Genomic DNA, 20,088 nt, shown 5'->3' with positions numbered 1-20,088 from the left:
ACAACTAAAAAAGGTACCGAGCCGTATGGCTAACATAGATCAAAATAATGGGTTAAGATAAGTTATAAAAACTAGTAAGTAGCCTGACTTAATGGGCCAATCAGCTTTATAACTTATAGAGATCTCTTGGTGCGGGAGAATTATCTGTATTCTGTCAATCATGTATTTTAATAAAACGCTGATTGGCCAGGCAGGCAGTATAGGCGGGTCAACCAGACAGGAAGTAGAGGCAGGGCAAAGAGAATAGAATAAGGTTATGGAGGAGGAAGGTCCCTCCGGCATTCCTGTGCAGACCACTGAAGAGACAGCATGTAACCTGCCCAGCTGAAAAAGGTACGGAGCCATTATGTCTAACATAGATGAGAATAATGGGTTAATATAAGTTATAAGAGTTAACAAGAAGCCTGACCTAATGAGCCAATCAGTTTATAACCTGATGTAGACTCCGTGTGATTTTCCTTGGGACTTGCTGGCTTGTTGGGGTACTGGGCGGGACAGAAACCCCAACAAGCTGGCCCTCATGTTACAATCTCTGTGTGATTGATTTTCCTTTGGGGCTTGCTGCCGGGGTACTGGGCGGGACAGATACCCCAACAAGCCGGCCCTCATACTACATGGCAGTGGTTTATATCTGTCACTACTAACTAATTCATAGTTAGCCCCCTCTACATCTGAGTTCTGTGGTCATGGCATCACCTAACTATGGATCAAAGCTATTTAGGGACAAATTGTCTATGCATTGAACTGTGTATAAAAATCTGTATGCACAGGACTGGAGAGATGGTCCAGAGGTTAAGAGCACTGACTGCTCTTCCAGAAGTCCTGAGTTCAATTCCCAGCAACCACATGGTGGCTTGCAACCATCTATAATGAGATCTAGTGCCCTCTTCTGACCTGCAGAGACACATACAGGTAAAACACTGTATACATAATAACTACATCTTTAAAAATTCTGTATCCAAACAAACATGCCATTTCTATAAAGGCTGTGTGTGTCTATCCATCATGCTTCTGTGGAGGGTTCTGGAAACATGCCTTGCAGGCATGAGACATGTCTGAATCACTATGGAATCCTCAGGCCACTCTCTAAAGTAGGCAATGTTATTACCATAACTTAGATGAAGAAACCGAGGCTGAAACAACCTGTGCCCCAGGATGAAGGACTTCAATGCTGATAATCACAGTTCCAGCATCCCAGGGAGGGGTTAAGGAAGATCACACCACACCTGCCAAGACTTCCACACCCTCATCTCCATAATCATGGACAGCAAAGCGACTCTGTGTACAGGCTACCTTGAAAATACTACCAGATTGTAGAGGATGCCAGATCATAGATATCCTTGAATCCCACAAGGGTCATGATTTCTTTCACTTGTAAGGTTGTAAGGCTGGTGAAGTTTGACTTATTAAATCACAACTGGTAAGAGATGAAGAACAACAATTGATTTTACACACACACACACACACACACACACACACACATATATATATATAAATTATTAACACTTACAAGACATAATTGCTACTTTATTGTTATTTGAGATAGACTCATGTAACCAGGGTTGGCTTTGAACTCCTGATCCTCCTGCCTCTGCCTCTTAAGTGCTGGATTAAAGGCAAGTGTTATTTCTGTAGTTTTCAGACCTTGGCTGGTTCCTCCTGAGAGGAAGACTAGAGGAACAAGATCAGGAGAAGGTGCTGCACAAGGGACAGGCTGTGCTGCTGTTGCCCAGGATGGAGGGGTTGCTAGGAGGGGAGTAGCAGGAACCTGTGGTCTCTGAAAGACAGGGGCAGGTCCTCCCTTAGCCTCCATCCCTAGGAGGATTCAGCCACTCCACACCTTGACATTAACCAGTGAGTCAGAATCAGAAATTTGACCTCCAACACTAAAAGAAAATGCATATCATCTCTCATTTTTAATGTATAGGGGTGTTTTACTTACATGTCTGTTGGTGCACCATGTACTTGCCTGGTGACCAGGGAGGCCAGAAGAGAGCATAGATCCTCTGGAGCTTGAGTTACTATGGTAGTTTGAATGTAATTGGCCCCCATAATCTCATAGGCTACCGCGCCAGCACGGTCTGGAACCACGAGTCTCGGTGGAGGGTGTCCAGGTTGAATGAAATCCACAGAGCACGAGTTTGAGGTGAAACAGCAGCTCGTTTATTGTTCTGCTGGGGCTAGCTTTTATACCATGGCACCAAATGGGGAGGGGGCTGCGAAGGGACTGTCACCTGACCCAAGGAGGAACTCTCACCTGACCCCAGTAGGGGTCAAGGACTGATCACGTGCACTCCACCTTCACCTGTCCCCAGTAGGGACTGTCACCTGACACCAGCAGGGATCAAGGAATAATCACATGCACTCAAACTTCCTCATCCAACTCCAGGAGCAGAGGGAAGTTATGATTCTTTGCAGATAAGCACCTCAAATGGGGGCAGGGAAATATAATTCGGGGTAGCAATTCCCACAATAGGCAGTGGCACTATTAGGAGGAGTGGCTTTGTTGGCTTGGGTATGGCCTTGTTGGAGGAAGTGTATCATTGTGGGGGCGGGCTTTGAGGTTTCCTATGCTCAGGACACAGTTGGTGAATCAGTCAAATTCCTGTTGACTGCAAGCCGTAGGACTCCCTGCGAGAGCACCACCTCTGCCTGCATGCCGCCGTGCTCCCCACCATGATGATAATGAACTAAATCTAATTAAATGTTTTTTTCTTTATAAGAGTTGCTGTGGTCATGGTGTCTCTTCATAGCATTAGAAACCCTAACTAAGTTGCAGATCGTGACTACCTGTGGGTGCTGGTTATCAGCCCTAGGTCCTCTGGAAGGGCAGCTAGTGCTCTCAACACTGGAACCTCTTTCTAGCTCCAGTATGTAATTATTCTAAGCCACCAAGTTTATAAGTGTCTGTCCATGGTGCAAGGGGACAGAGAGAGACCCTCTGTCTAGCATTACTTCTGGATTTCAATTGTCTCAAAAGAGCCCATTGCTTCCTGAGCAACTGCTGAGCCCCAGTTTGTGTCCAAGCATTTCACACACCCACTCATGGGTCCTTCCTCTTGCTGCTGGACCACAGGGGTGGCATGTACAATTATGAATCTCAGGCCACAAGTGAAAAGAATTTGCTAATGCAAATGATGTCTCACAATTATCTGTAACACCAGCTCCAGAGGATCCCACATCTTCTCTGGTCTCATATGGTTCACATACATATACTCAGACATGCACAGATACAGACAATGAAATAAATAATAAATAAAAGTTCAACCTTTAAAAAAAAAAGAAGTTGCTAATGTCCATGTCCTGGATGGAGAGGCTTCCAGTTCCAGAATTTCACCCTGTGCCCCACTCTGGTCCTCAGTGGCTGACTATTAGTGGCCTTGTCCTATTCATTCACTCATTTTCAGCAGAAACTGATTATTAGCTTTCAGTGCTGTGACAGCCCTAGCACCCGGGATACAGATGGAAGATTATCTACATCTACATCCATATCTATTGACAGAGGTGGCTCAGCAGGTAACAACGCTTGCCCTCAAGCTTGACAACCTGAGTCTGACCTCTGGAACCCATGTACAAATCCAGATGCAGTGCTACATATCTGTGATGCCAGTGGTCCTAACACAAGATGGGAGTGGGAGGGTGCAGAGGTGGGAGAATCTGCTGGAAGCTTGCAAACACAATACAGCAGTAGAAACAAGAGAGACACTGCCTCAAAAACAAAGTGGCAGGAGAACGCTACTTCTGAAAAGTTGTCCTCTGACCTCCATCTATGTCCCGTGACATGTAGACCTGCCCTCCAAATAGAGTCATCTATTGAGAGAGGCAGAGGTGCTCGCACGTGCGCGCGCGCGCACACACACACACACACACACACAGAGAGAGAGAGAGAGAGAGAGAGAGAGAGAGGGAGAGAGAGAGAGAGAGAGAGAGAGAGAGAGAGAGAGAGATAAAAAGAGAAACCGATTCACCCATCTAAAGAAGTAGAAAGCCCAGCATCCCAGAGGCCAGTGGTCTCCACTGTAGGGATGCACATTTGGGGACTTTGGGATGACTCATCATAAAGATGTGCAAGAGTCTCTACTTGAACTGTCACTGTCACTGGGGCAGAAGGAAGGAAGCTGAGCTGTGTGGTACCTAATTCACACATTGGTACTGGTGCCTGCTCCTTCTTTTGCGTGTTCAAAGTGCTACAAGTATCAAGGCCTATGAGGAAGACTTGCACACTCTACTGGTCTAATGAGCCATGGAAACCCTTCACTGGGCCTACAGAGCTAACGAAATTCCTGCAAAGAAACAGTGGATGGAAGCCAGAGAGACCACGAAACACTACACTGCCAGCATTTCTTCTGCCTCAAGTATGAGCTCTGTTGTCCTAAGTAAAAGCTCCTATAATCTTATCAGAGCAACATAAGCCAATGGTGGGGTGCAAGGGTGGGGGTGGCAGCAAAGGGAGGACATTTGCCAAGAAAAGAGGCTAAGTGTAGGTATAGTGCCCCTAACACCAATCATTCGGTCACCTCTGTAAATGACTGTGCACTGTGCCTGCAGTATCAAAGGATATATGTGGGAAGAGGCTTCAGCAATAGGAGTGCTTGCAGACCTGCATGAGGACCTGAATTCAAATCCCCAGCATCCATATAAAAAGGCAGCTATAGGCATGACTGCCTGTAACCCAGTACTAGAGGACTGGGGAGCAGGAACACTGCTAGGGCTTGATGGCTGGTAGAGTTAGTGATACAGCAGGACACATGGCATTCTCCTCTGGCCTCCATGTGCATGAATGCACAGATCTGCACACATGTATAAATATACTACGAGAGGGAGAGAGAGGGGGAGAGAGAGAGAGAGAGAGAGAGAGAGAGAGAGAGAGAGAGAGAGAGAGAAAGAGAGAGAGAGAGAGAACACAACACAAACTCACACACACATCTTTTAAAGGTATCTTCTTTAAAGATTCATGATCAAACCCTATTAATAAGTTTTCGGTTAGTACTGCAGATAAAAGTAAGACTTACTTAAAAATAATTTAAAATCTTGTTTAAGACTTTTAAAACCCTTCTGTTTTGTGGAAGATTTAGAACGCTCATAATCTGGTTCTACAGAATGTAGCTATTATCCGTGTATAATTTACAGACAAGCAAGCACGTGGCCTGCATACCACATTGCTTTGCGGGGTAAATATTTTGTAACGGGAGCCAACAGCAGTGGAGGGAGGATGTGTGGACGATGAGCCCATTCTCCATCTACGGCGCTGCTGAGCGCGCCAGTCACCCGCCATCCATTGCCACCCATCTACTTGCTATGACTGTACACCCTCCAGCCTCCTCTGTAGTGAGTGGTCACCATTTGACCAACTGAACAGTGACCTCGGCTCTCCTTGCCTCTCATTAATACGCTGCTTCGAGTAGCCCAAACCAGGTGATTCAGTAGAGCAGCTGTGGTTCACCTCTGCTCCACTCAAAGGCTGGCAGGTTGGTGATGGACATGATGCTCTGGGTTCCTACTCCTCTCATGGGGTAACATAGGTTCCCTCACCTTGATAGATAAGCTCCAAGGCCAAGAGGTACTGGAGGAAACTGCCTCTTTCTTAAAGCTACAGGCCTGTGTTACAGGCTTGGTCCTATAGTGGATATGGGAAGTTACTGTGGGCCTTTAAGAGGCAGAGCCTAGTGGGGAGGTTCTTGTGTCACTGAGCAGGTGCCCTCAAAGGGGGGTGGGGCAGACTACAGTATCTCCGCTTCGGAGCTTCCTGGCTTTGAGCAGTTAGTTCAACATATTCCCTCCCATTCTGCCCAGTACCTTACCAGTTGCATCACTCACAGTGGCTGTTTGATATCAAAAGGTTTCTCCCCTTTATAAGTAAACTGCCCCTGGTGTTTCGCTGTTGTAATTTCAAGCTTACCGTAAGAGCAGCGCACACTAAAGGCCCTCTGATGACATTTCTGACCCATGCAGCCAGCCCTGGTCCCTGACTTCATGACTGCACTCAAAATGCACAGGATGGAAAGACTTCATGGAAGAGGGATGTTTGGGCTCTGTCCTGAAGGAGGAGTGGTCAAAGTTCCCGTGAGTGAAGGCACAGAGGGGACTCTTCTCCCAGCCGCCAGAGCTCCGTACCTGAGTTCGGCCACTGTGCACACCCGCCTTCCAGAAACATTCTACACACCTATGAGTAAGAGCTGCCCTTAGCCTTCTGGATATTGGAAGTAGACAAGATTGCTAGGCAAAAACTTGGGTGCACGGGGATGAGGGGGGGTGGTTGTAAGGGGAGATGGGTAGAGAGAAGGGAGAAGGGGAGAGCTTGGGGGAATGGGATGGGTGGGATGGAGGAAGGATGGATATGGGAGCAGGGAAGTATATATCTTAATTAAGGGAGCCATTTCAGGGTTTGCAAGAGACTTGACTCTAAAGGGGTTCCCAGGTCCAAGGAGAGGTCCCCAGATTGTTCCTTGGGCAGCAGAGGAGAGGGTGCCTGAACTGGCCTTGTCCCATAGCCACAGTGATGAATATCTTGCACATCACCATAGAACCTTCATCTGGCGATGGATGGAGATAGAGACAGAGACCCACATTGGAGCACTGGACTTAGCTCCCAAGGTCCAAATGAGAAGCAGAAGGAGGGAGAACATGAGCAAGGAAGTCAGGACCACGAGGGATGCGCCCACCCACTGAGATGGTGGGACTGATCTAATGGGAGCTCACCAGGGCCAACTGAACTGGGAGTGATGGAGTGTGTGATCAAACTGGACACTCTGAATATGGTTGGCAATGAAGGCTGACTGAGAAGTCAAGGACAATGGCACCGGGTTTTGATTCTACTGCATGGACTGACTTTGTGGGAGCCTGGTTTGTTTGGATGCTCACCTTTATAGACCTGGATGGAGCGGGGAGGACCTTGGGCTTCCCACGGGGCAGGAAACCCTGACTGCTCTTAGGACTAGAGAGGGAGGGAGAGGTGGGGATGGGGAGGGAAAAGGGAGGTGGGGAGGAGGTGGACATTTTTAATAAATAAATAAATAAATAAACAAACAAACAAATAAAAGAGCTGTCCTTAGGCCCCCAAACAGTATATCACATTCTGATACCCGTGCCTTGCCTGTGCCTCTGTGTTGCGTCCCCAGTGACCTGACAGGTACAGCGGGGAAATGGAGAAAGGGCAGCCATGCATACAGAAAAGCTGGGACCAGGTAGGCTGTGCTCCCTCTGATGGAGCTGTACCAATTTGCAATGACCAGAAATCTCACCATGTTTATTACGGACAGCTCCGGGGAAGGAGGAGTTGGCTAGTTTTAGTGGAAAGTTTTGGTAGGAGAGCAATCTCAGGTTGCAGTCACTGGGGAAGAGGAAACGGCAGTTGTAGTCCCCACACATACCATCAGCATTCACGCTCAAAGCTGAGAAAGGCTTTGACATTCCTCTGGTACAGGGTGAGACTTTGCCATTCCCCTAGGCCAGATCAACAACCCACATGCCCTCCGATTTCATCCTCTCTTTACACGATCACTCAAGGCTCCCTCCCCATTGCACACCACTGCTTGGGGGGCCCCCTCACCCTCCTACTTCTCACCCCAAGTTGGTTTTAGCCGTGTACCCATGGTGCAAAGCACCAGGGATATGGTATCTGGAGATGAGCCTTAGGGAATGACTGGGGCGTGAAGATGGAGCTCTTGTGGAATTAGGACCCTACAAGAGGCCCCAGAGGGAAGCTGCACCCCGTTTGCCATATGAGGTCACAAGACTGTGAACCAGGAAGGGACTTTCAGCCACACTGAGTCATCTGAAGTCCTAGCCGCTAAAACTCTGAGAAGTAAATGTTACTGTGCATGAGCTAGCCAGTCTGTGGTGTTTTTGTTACAGCAGCCAGAATGGCTAAGACAGACACATTTTCAGAACCTGGCCTCAGGATCTCTGTTTTACACTTGAGATTTGATTCTTGTAAGCACTCTGAGAGGACTCATGGCCAGGTGCCCCAGAAGCAGGGAAACTAGAGGCTCAGGATTGTATGTAACCAGGTCCTACAATTGGTAAAGGGCTGGCTTGGCTTGGAGAACAAGCCTGCCCACACTCTTCAAAGCATGCCTGGGTTCCAGCCCCCACCGCTTCTTTCAGGAGCCTTGAGTTCAACTCCCAGCCCAGACACCTCTGCTCCCTTTGTCTCTAATGAATCAATTTCTCTTCCTTTGAGCCACAATTTATAGTCTCTAATTTGGGGGTTCTGGCAGCCAAGTGGGAGCTTTCAAAGAAAGCTTCTCCCCTCGCCCGCCTTTGATGCCAGGCAAGTTCAGAGGGCATCAAGTCTTTTTAAAAACAAAGGATAAAATTCCAGGCAATGGAGGCCGGACCAGGGCTGTAAATCCACAGGATGTCAACTCCAAGTCGAATACAGTTCCCAGGAATACAGTTCAAATATCAGTAGGTCGAAACAGTTGGAGCTACCCAGTATTTACAAACACAGCTCACCCCATAAAGTTCCCTGTTCACGCCACACTGCATACACCCGGGAGGGCCCATTTTAAAACCATCCCATCTAATTTGATGTGGCTGAAGCGAACTTTGTTGGAAATATGCTACTCATTTTGGACTTTTGTGTTTGGGAGGAAATGTGATTGAAGCTTAATCCAATTTTCTAATGCCCAAAACCAGCGACAAGAAAAACAGACAGGCATGAAGGAACAATGGCGGGAGTTGCCTTCCCAAAGGAGGCTGGTCAGGCTGGCTTGCCTGGCTGCAATGTTCCATCCCAATACAGCATTAGGCCTCAGGCATGAGAGAAAGTCCAGCCAGGAAGGCTGCTCGCAACTAGCCAGGGGATCCCAGGCACTGGTCGGCGTGGCTTGTCGTGTAGGAAGACATTGCAACTCTAACTGGCAGCCGGAGGACACAGACAAGTAAGAAGTGTGTTCACGAGCCCTTGCCTCTGTTACCAGGTGACCCCGACGTTAACATGGGACTGCAGTTGACCGCTTCTTTCACAGAGGATGCCCACTGCCATGCCGATCCACACAGACCAGTCTAGAGAAGCCTAGTAGGTTTCCTGAGCAGTTTCATAGTGGCTTGGCTAATAGAGATTTGACTTAGAATTTCTCTTCTGCATGGTGGTGTAGAAGACACAAGTATTTGGCAGAAACTAAACCTGAGATAGTGAATGCCGAGCGTTTCCCTCCTACTAACACACCCCAGGACCTTTCCCTGCAGCGCAGAGAAGATAATCTCAAGCATGAGCCGTCAGTGTTACAGCATGCACCGAGCTGCTAGGGCGTTCAGCAGGTTTGCTCCTTAAGTTCAGTTTCGATCTGTGGGTCTTCCACTTACTATGGTGTGAAGGTTAGCTTTAACTGTCAGCTAGAATCACCTGGGAAATTATTCAGCGAGAGATTATTTACATGGAGTTGGCCTATGAGATTATCTGTGGGGCCACTGTGTTAAGTTAATAGACTGGTAAATCCAGCCCACTGTGGGAGACACCATTCCCTATGTTTAGTGAGTCCAGAGCTATATAGGGATGGAGCACGTGGCTGAGCACAAGCTAGGAAGTGAGCATTCCCGTATTCACGTCTGTCTGCTTTTCACTATGTGACGTGGCCAGGTATCCAGGTATCTCAAGCTCCTGCTGCCGTCGTGCTCTGACAGTGATGGACTGTCACCTGGAAATGTGATCTAAACAAGCCCTGTCTCAGCCGGGTAGTCGTGGAGAACACCTTTAATTTCAGCACTCAGGAAGCAGAGGCAGAAGGATCCTTGATTTCGAGGCCAGCCTGGTCTACAGAGTGAGTTCCAGGAAGCCAAGGTTACATAGAGAAAAAACAAACAAGCAACAACAACGACAGAAACAAAAATCCAAGTCCTGTATCTCTGATTCTCTCTGTCAAAATAGTTTATCCCAGTAACAGAAGCAAAGCAGGACAGACAGACTGATGGGAACCTGGCCCCACTTGTTGAGACTTGTTTGTACGTAACTGAATTTGAATTTGGGTGGGAGGGGTGTATGGTAGAATTCCTCATAACTTCTGAAAGCTAGATCATAAAAGAACACAAGTCCCACCAGGTTCTTTTTGGATATTTTGTATTAACACAGCCATCAAACTGCACAAAATTCCACCTATCCCTCAGAGAGATCCACAAAGGAAGAACCAGGCCCTCTGCTCCCAAGAGGAGCAGCCAAGCCTAGAGCCATGTGAATGGATCATTTTGAAATGAAACATTCTTACTGCTGGTCAGCTCATCCATCTTATTGTGGAGCATAATAAACATGTTTTTGCTCATCCCTACCCAAAATTTGGATTTCAAAGAAAAAGAAATGATTTTGTCTTTTGTCTTTTCTTGTTGTTGTTGTTTGTTCGAAACTGAGGAACGAACTCAGGGCCTTGAGCTTGCTAGGCAAGCACTCATCCCTGAGTTAAATCCCCAACCCTGAAAGATAAATGTTAACAGTGGCTACAAGTTACTGAATTTGAGGATGTTGTTGTGGCATGACAACATACACCCAGAACCACATGTGGTCTGTTCTAAATCAAAAATATGGATTTTTTGTTTTTGTTTTGTTTTGTTTTTTCTTGAGAAGATACACACAGGGAGAAATGTCTTTTAATTATCTTTGGATACAGACAAGTGAGAAGCCGAGGCTTGGAGCTACCTCAGCCATTTTCCAACCATGAGGAGAGTTAGAGAATGTGCCGGGAAAGGGAGCAAGGCTTCAGCCTTCACTGGCATTGATGAGGTGCTGGGCCCGCCAAGCTCTGAGGGCCTGTACCATTCTCTACCAGCTGACAACTGGTCATGTCAGCGAGGAGGAGGAACATCTTTTCCTGTCAGCAAACACAACCTGACTCATTTGGCGGCTGCTGTGCATCTTTCTATTTATTGGGGGGGGAAATCCTGATAGATAATGCCACTTTTTTTCTCATTTTTCTCTTTGCAATGTTGGGGATTGAACCCAGGTCCTTGAGCAATCTAGGAAAGCACTCTTATCACTGAGCTACAGTCCAAGCCCCAAAGTCACAAACTTTTGACCAAGGGCAGTGGGGGCCAGGTGGATGGAGCTAGCAAAGTTATTAGGTCATTTAGAAGAAGTGAGAGAAGCAGAATTCTGGCTCCAGTGGTCCACATCCTAAACATCACCCTCTGTCTTCTGGCCATCGTTGAGGGAAACGCAAGTTGACAGGGGAGTCAGGATCCTAAGGCTGACATCAGACTCCTAGGTCACTCACTGTGTGACCTTGAAAATTACCTTACCTCTGGTTTTTAATCCCCATGAGGTTTCTGGGAGCTCCAGGGACCCTTAAATTTGCTGTAGCAGGAATGATTTGGGGGTACTTTATAAGGAATGATTTTCATATTCTCTATCTTACTGTATATGTGTTTGCTTGGGAGCCTTCCTGTTTTAGAGCCACAGCGCATAGGGGATCAAGTGAGATTAACCTGGGGAAGTCTTGGCTAGATGGGAAAGAGAGTAAAATAGAACCCACTGGATTGAATTCTCCAAGGAGAGGGAGAAGGACAAGGCAAGGAGATGACATGAGCTCTCACTAGGAGCCAGCACCAAGCCCATGACTTTGAGGTGGAATTATATAAGAATTTGGGATCTGTGGAGCATCAGATTCATGACCTACTGCTATGGAAGATATAGAGGAAGCCGTGAGCCCCTAGGAGAAGCTGCACAAGGTATGTCCTATAGGACCCAACATGGGGCCTGAAACAGGAGGAAACGTCTGCTGAGGAGAGAATCCTGCCCCAGGAGGATGCTCATCCTTGCCATCAAGAGGCATGTGGAGATTCCCAAGAACTCTGGGAAGTTGGGAGAGGAGCAGAGGGATAGCAGGGGCAGACATCAGAAGGAGGGATCCACAGAGCTCAGGGTTCTGAGGGCAGAAGCTAATGACCGCAATCCATTCCAGCAAGCGCCCAGATAATGCTGTTGAAGGCCATTTGCATATCACGGATAACACACAGCATCTCTTCCATCCCAACATCCTCTCTCCAGAGGACAAAGGCTGTGAAAACTCACTCTGACAAGAAAGTGTCCAACCACAGAGAGCAGAGTGAGCTGGCAATTGGATCCCCCTCAGGCTGGTGGAGAGCCCTGGGTGTTTCAGGGAAGCGGCCAGAGTGCGCTGTGGCTTAGGAACACCCGGATGCTTGGGAGAGGAGCGTGGTCTGAGGCATAAAGACTGGGCTGTGAAACAGCACCAAAGAGGACTGAGGAGAACTCTGGCCCCAAGCCCCACCGTGAGGACAGCAGCAGAGCTCAGCCAGATCCAAGACAGGCCACAGTCTCTCCTTATCGGCCACTCTCTTTCTGGGGCTTCACTTACAGTCAGCAGCAGTCCCAGCAGAGTAAATTAAAAATCCCAGAAGTAAACAACACAGCCGTTTTAAATAGTGCCCTGCTCTGGTAAAGTTCATGGGAAGTCTCATGCAGTCCTAGTCCACGAGGTCCGGGACGAGGAGTGTTCTTTCATCCAGCTCCCTCTGCCCACCTGCTGGTCACTTAGCTGGGTCAATTAGGCAGAGAGAAAACCCTCTTCATTATGTGGCTCCAGAATGGCTGGCTCTGAAGAATCGGGCCAGTTCCAACACCACCAGAGAGTGCTTTCCTCGTGTCAGGAGGACTTGGGAAGCATCTAGTTTCTAGGATCCTCAGTTTCCTCATCTGGGGAGGGAGGACCTCCTATGTTAAGAGCTGGCCATAAGACCTGGGAGGCAACATGAGTGGACAGACAAACACAGGTGCTCCGGTGGCCGTCAAGCTCAGTGGTTGAGCATTCAAAGCCTCGGTTTTGTCATCTGCTAAACGGGTGCCTTCTTTTCCTGTCTCACAGATTCATTTACAGCTGAAGAAGCCAGTCTCTGCCAGACACAGCTTTCAGTTCTAGAAATGGCACCCAAACCCACAATAGAAGTAGCAGCTCCAGTCACCTACCTGTCTCTGCTTGAATTCACCCTCAAGAACAGCACACGGTATCCCAGCTTCTCTCCATACCTCACTGGTGGGCTTAGAGAACCCACCCACACCAGCTCACTGAATCCTCACGAGGATGCCTGGTGCAAGGCATGAGTGGCTCTGCACCTTGCACAGGGTCTCCTCTGGTCTTAGTCATTAGTATGACGTCACAGGACCTCTCCAGGCTCCTGTCAGCATCATTTTCTGAGACTCTTCAGCTATATACAGTCCCCCGGGGCAAGCGACACCAAACTACTCCAAGATCTCCCAAATCCACGTACTTGCTCAAGGCCCGCCCCTGTTCATCTGCTCTTCCGAATGCATAGAACACCACATTCTGTCCTTCCTTAGCCCAGACGAGTCATCAGCCTCTCCAAGGACTGGTCCCCTTGGCTCCAGTCTCAACACCCCTGCACCCCTCTGCTCTATGGCCAGCAGAGTCAAATTTGCACATTCCTAGATTAGTGGTCTTTTCCGCTTCCTGCCCATCCCACCACAAGACATCTGCTGTATCCAAGCTAAGGGGCCATAGGTGGATGGATACACTGTGAAATTACACAGGAGGGCAATGAGCTGGACTTGGAGGCTTGACAGCCAGGATCCCCCAGAATTAGTATACTTATAGACACTCAGTGTGGCTGGAGTGAGAAGCCACACCATGCCTGCGGGCTCAGCGTCCTAGCATCCTGGGGATGTGAGCACCAGCCATAAGTGCACAACTTTGTCCCTCCTGCTTCATGCAGCAAACTTTGGGAATGACTTTTTTTGTTTTCAATATGTGTATGTTTATGCATGTGCTAAAATGCCCACATGTGTGTGCAAACATGTGTCTACATGCATGTACATGCACGTGTGTGTGTGTGCAGGCACATAGTGTGTACCTGCATGTGAAGGCCAGAGGCCAACCTCAGCTATCCTTCTTCAGAGATTGTCCACCTTGATTTTCTTTCACTGGGACCTGAGGCTAGACCAACTGATCAGCAAACTCTAGGGATCATCCCAGCCCCGACTCAGTGCTGAGATTATAAATACGTGCCACCACATCTGGATTTTTTTTTCTACAGTGGGCAGTGGGAATCAAACTCAGGTCTTCATGTTTGCATGGAAGACAATTTATCCACTAAATTATCTCCCCAGCCCCCCATGACTGATGTTTTTTTCTCTGTCAAACCAATTACATCCTCCAAGACACTCAATTCAGAAGCAAGTGAGTTAAAGAATTTTTCAGACGAAGTCTCCAGTTTAAACAAACTCAGAGGTGCCGGGCTGGGATTCCAAGGAATCCGATAGGTTCAGATGTTAGCTTTGCTGGGACTCCACATGCATGAAATGACAACAACGCTGTGATGAGTGAAGCGGACTGACTTCCCAAACCCCTCTGAGTAAAACAGCCAGCTTCCTTCCACTCCTGTGCCGCCCTCCCAGCCTTCCCTGTCCCTGCTGGTGCTCAGATTGTTTCCAGGTTTCTTCCACCACAGGCCTTGTCAGTAAACATCCTGTTCCTTCCCCCTTACCTTCTGGGGTTTTCATTTCCGAGGGATGGGTTCCCACAAGAGGGCTTGCTGGATCAAAGGAAATGTGCTTTCCTACATGTCAGTAGACACAGATTATATGGCCAGGAGGCCGGGCAATCCAAAAGAATCCAGGGATGGAGTCTTGGTCCCTCAAGGAAAGCAGCACAGGATGCTGCTCATCCTCCTACCGCTCTCCAGTCCAGGCTGGGCAGCTCCCAGAGGACGAGCCCTCCAGACAGTGTGGGAACACGAAGACCAGGCTCGAGTCTCCGGTGAAGGCTGGGGCCAGGATCCTTCTGCACACAAGTACCAAACTTGGTGCAAGGCGCTTCACTCATGCCTGGCTGGAGAGGACACAGATGAATGCTGCTCCAAATATTGGGGGCCATTATCCTGTCTGGGGAACGAAACCTGGCCAAGCTGCTGGAGGGCATGGGGCACTATAGGGCCAGGCTAATGCATCTGTCTTTAGCTGTAGTGAATGAGTTGTGGCGGCCCCCGTCCCACTGCCCGGCTAGCTCAGTCGGTAGTTCATGAGACTCTTAATCTCAGGGTCGTGGGTTATAACTTATGAAGATCTCTGTGTGATTTTCTTTGGGGCTTGCCAGCTGTGGGGTACTGGGCAGGACAGATACCCCAACAAGCAGGCCCCTTCATGTTACACTTAGCCTAAATTGTCACAACATATCCTTCCATTCCCACAAACCAGGTCCTCAGCCTTCCCAATACCTATGCCCTGCCCTTCTTCCCCTCCCTCCCTTCCCCTTGGCAACCCTCCAAAGCCTGGACTGCAGACACGGATACCACTACTTGTCTTCCCTCTAATCATAGGGCTGGTGACCCAGCTTCAGGCTGTTGAGATGCAAGGAACAGTAGCCTGTCTGCCTAGACCTGGCTCAACATATGTTCCATTTGCAGTAGCCTGCCAGTGGCCATTCACACCGGACTGCACAGGAAGGGAAGACAGATTGGTAGCAGACATGGAATCCTTCGATGCCTGTTGCTTAGTTGGTCATTTGTGAATGCCCTAAAACCAAGGACATGCTCTGTCCATGCATGTGCCCTAAGGGAGTACCTGGGCACATAGTCTGAGGGATGCATGTAGGGAGGACACAGTGAATCGAGGCCCAAAATTCTAAACAGCTTTGGGGGCTGCCCTATGTGTCCAAACTGGTTTACTCTGGCTCCCAAATCAGTTTTCAGCTGTGAGTTAAGGAACGTGGGAAACCTTCAGTAAACCCCCTACATGCTCTGCTCATGATCTGCTGCTGTCTGGAGCCAACTGTTTGTCAGGTGCTGGGAAACAGCACTAAGCTACTGCCCACCTTGAAGTCCGTCTGGTGAAAGTTGAGATACTGCCATGTGCTCAGCACTTCAGATCAACCTTGGCCTAGCATGGGGCCCATGCTATGACAGGGAGGCAGCCTGAAATCTCCTCTGAAGAAGACCTTGTCCCAGAGGCTACACGCACACTGTGTAGGACATGTTGCTGGTGTTCAGAGATCTCAGAAAGTGTCCTGGATTCTCCCCCAGGACCTCCAGCTTCCCACCTTGAGCCGAATTAGAATTACAGTCATGAGTGCATCCGACATCTGCTCAGACCAATTCGTTATCATTAGGAAATGAATCCCTAATGGATTTCTGCAGCCATTAAGTCTGATTTACAGTAATGGTAATCACCCACGGACGCTTGTGCTATCCCTTAATTAATAATCCTCACTTATCAGTGAGCCGAACAATCAAGGCACAAAAAGCAGAAGAATCCCAGCACTGCCCAGGCTCCCCACCTCCTCTTGGGGGATGGTGAGAAGTGAAAGGGTGTGGGGAGAAGACTCAGGCTCTGTTCTGCCATCTGAGGACACTCCCACAGACACCTCTCCAGGCCACAGTCAGATCCAAACAAGCTGTTCACTGTGGGTCCCTGCAACAGTGCAAGCCTGGCGTCTGGATAGAGCGCCAGCGTCTACACCCCATCCATCCCACCTACCCCTTCCCCTGCCTCCATCAGCATCCCTGACCTTCAGCATCCCTGATCTTCAGCATCCCTGGTCTTCAGCATCCCTGATCTTCAGCATCCCTGATCTCCCTGCATCAGCCTCACCAGGCACACTGCTTCTCTCCATGCTGACCTGTCTTCCCTTCACCTTGGGTGTGTTTGTAGCTTTCTCCCAGCTGGCCACACAGACCTGGACAGGGAAGGGAAGGAGCCGCTGTCACATGTGGGGCACTGAGAAGAACAAGAGAGCCAGATGAAGGGATGCCCGAGCTGTGAGCTGAAGTGAACATTTTTTATGATATTAACATGCAAACCCACCCATTTCTCACTTGATACTGGTCACGTTTTCTAGCGACTCTCACACGGGTGCTGAGAGCTAAGCTTCATTACCTCCATTTTACAGGTGAGAAGATGTAGATGTGGCAAGGTTAAATAAGTCCACGAGTCTGTCCCAAGGCAATGTCACACCTGCAATAGTTCAAAATTCATGGCTTTGACAAAGCCCTTTATTCTGAAGCAAAGCACTCCAGGGGACTCTGACATTGTTCTCTCTCCCACGCAGCTGGTACCAAGTGGCTCACTGAGTCCCACCACAGAGGCTGCTCCACAAGCAATGTGGGTCTCTACCAACCCTGACGCTGCCAGGCACATCTATCTTAGTCGGCTTGGCCTGCCTGACGAGCCTGGGTGGTTAAAGCAACAGAAACATTTTTCATGGTTCTGGAAGTCCCAAGTCCTACTGGGTCTCCTAATGTCCTACTGTGTCCTCTTCCCATCTTGACAGCGGCCACCTTCTTGCTGCATCTTCAAATGGTAGAGAGGAAAACAAGCTTGTTGTCTGAAGTGCCATCTTAAAGGGCCATTAATCCCATTAAAAGGGACTCACTTTTGAAGACCTCATCTAGCCCAATTGCCTTCCAGAGGCTCCATTTGCAAATACCAACCCACTGAAGGCCAAGACATGAACTTTGGAGAGCACAGTCCAGTCTCTGGGTCCCATGAAGACTACCGGTGATGCCCAGGACGATATAGCTACCCCAGGGGGACAAGTCACTAAGAGCAAAATAATAGTGGCTGTGTGTTACGACCATTTCCTGGATTCAAACCCTGGTAGACCCCCGTCTATGACATCCATTTTCCCATCTGAAAATGGAAATGCTTCTGGTAGCTTCTGTCTTGGCCAGATATTTGCAAGGGCTTGTCGTCTTGTTCTAAGAATTGAAGACGTTAACACGAATGACTGTCCCGCGCTACCGTCTCGCCAGCAAGAACCACACGGAACACTAGGATCCTTCTGCAGGAAAGCTTTATGTCTCTTGGGAGCAGAGCATAAGCCAACATGGCCGTGGGGACCCAGATAAGATGGAACCCATCCCTTATAAAGGAAACAGACCCTGCCCTGGACGTGTCATTCCCGGATTGGCTGACTGCTCCCAGTCCCAGGTGAAACCTCGGGAGTAGGCAGGGACGCAGCGGTAGAGAGTTACAAAGCACGTGCGCTGAGATTAAAGGCGTGTGCCGCCACACCTTGGGGTCACAGAGGTCAATCTCTACCTTTGTTCTTAGAAGCAATGGAGAATGTGGTCCGGCCCTCCACAAATGACCAAGAAGACAAGGGGGTTATTCAAAAGCAAAGGGAATGCACAGAAAAGATAACTAACTGTAAGGGAGCAACAGGCTGAGAGAGATGACTCAAGAGTCCTGGGACTTCCTGAAGTTGGTTACTAGGGGCAGGATTTGGGTAGTTTTCTGTTTTGATTGACAGGCTTCAATTATAGAAGCCTTTGCTCCTTGGGCATATCCTTTCCCATGATGCATTTTATTCTAATCATATGCATGCTGTCAGGCATAGGCATAAGATGTAAATATAGAGTTGGCCTAAAGTCCATTTGGAGAACAGAGCCCACCTAACTACACTGAACTCCAGGCCAAGTTGGATCCGTATACTGCTCCTAACTCCAGGCTATGCTCCAGTGTTGACCATGGCGGATAGGTGCTAGAGGATATTAGGGAGGCTAGGGGCTCCTAGGGGCTTGCTAAGGGGCGCTAGGGGTTTTTAAGAGTTTCTAGGGGGTGCTAGAGTTTGCTGGGGAGATTTTAGGACAGAGTGACCAGTTGCTGTGTTAGGAGAGGGGTGTGAATGTGGTTCAGTTTGGATGGGGGTCCCAGTTGCTAAGATACCCTTGCAGGCTGCCTGACTCAAGGATGCCAACAGAGCCCAGAGTCCAGAAAGTGATTGAATGAGTTGACTGAGTTGAAAAATGTAAGATACCTAAATACCCATCAGAGGTATTCCAAAGTGTTATTTAATATTATTATTATTATATTAGCAAAATATATAATTTTTCTCAGCCAAGACAAACAAACAAGCTGTAAACATAGAGTCCAGGCCTTGGGATTGGAAAATGACGAGCACTGTGTTTAATGAGAGGAAACGTTTTGAGACAGTGACTGTGGGAAGGTGGAAGGATGTCTCTGGCTCACAGCCTCAGAGTCTGTAGTCTGTGGCTGGCTGACTCCATTAGGCCTGTGGTGAGCCAGGAACAGCATGTGTGGGAGAGGAAAGCTGTTACCTCTTAGCAGCCAGGAAGCAGAGAGCCATTGGGACGAGATACATCTTCCCAGGGCAAGTTCCCAGTGACTTACCTCCTCCATCTAGGCTCGCCTCCTGCTCCGTACCGCCTCCCGATAACACCATGTTTTATGAATCCGTCAAGGGGCTTCTCCATTGGTGGAGGTATAGCCCTCATGATCTATCTAACCGTGATCTGGCGAACAAGGTTTAACACATGAGCTTTGGGCATGGCTAGACCTCATATCTGAAATAACAGAAGCATCATATTTCTCTTCCTCTTCCTTTCTGCTCCACATCTCTGCTCGGAAGCACTGAGTGGCCTCCTTCCTGCTTCATATGTGAATACCCAGCTGTAGCCGCGAAGCCAGCAGGTTCACGTGCCAATTTAGTTCTCTTAGAACACTGGACTCCAGTCATACCTATCAGCTGTGTCCATGGTGGACCTTGTTCCTGATTCCTGCCTTCTTTGGATTCCTCTCTCTACCCTTTCCTACCCACGATACAGCATCCAGAAATGCTGAACACAGGCATGCATACCAAGAGTCTGCAAAAACGTGTCTCGTTGTTTGGAAGCACGGCTACACAATCACTTGTTCTCCTCTGTGTTACCTGCCCTGGCTTTTTAATGTCCCTGCAGCACACCCCACCTCTGCAGCAGTGACCTGCCCCAGAGCAGATCTGCTGAGTCGGCCCAGGATACTGCTGAGGTCATGAACTCTGGACCCTGGCTGCTGGGTTGGAACCTGGCTGTCTACTCGTTGACTGCACAATGGTGGGCAGATTTCTTTGACCTTTCTATGCCCCATCTGTAAATGGGGATGCAGACAGCAGGCATCCCTCCCCTGGGACTTTGTTAGGATTATACGGGTTCAAGCATACAAAGGTCTTAGAATGGGGCCCAGTATGGGCCCATTCAAGAGCTCATTATTATTTACGAAGCTGTACCCCCCACCAATTCTTTCTTTATATCCCCACTCCCTAGTGCTGCGATTGGGACTTAGTAGGCGCTCAATAAATATTTGTTGAGTCGAATTATCCCCAGAAAATGGAAACAAGACTTGGCTCA

This window comes from Myodes glareolus, chromosome 8 (assembly GCF_982192425.1).
Source record: "Myodes glareolus chromosome 8, mMyoGla1.1, whole genome shotgun sequence".
Lineage (NCBI taxonomy): Eukaryota > Metazoa > Chordata > Mammalia > Rodentia > Cricetidae > Myodes > Myodes glareolus.
This window is presented reverse-complemented; position numbering follows the sequence as displayed.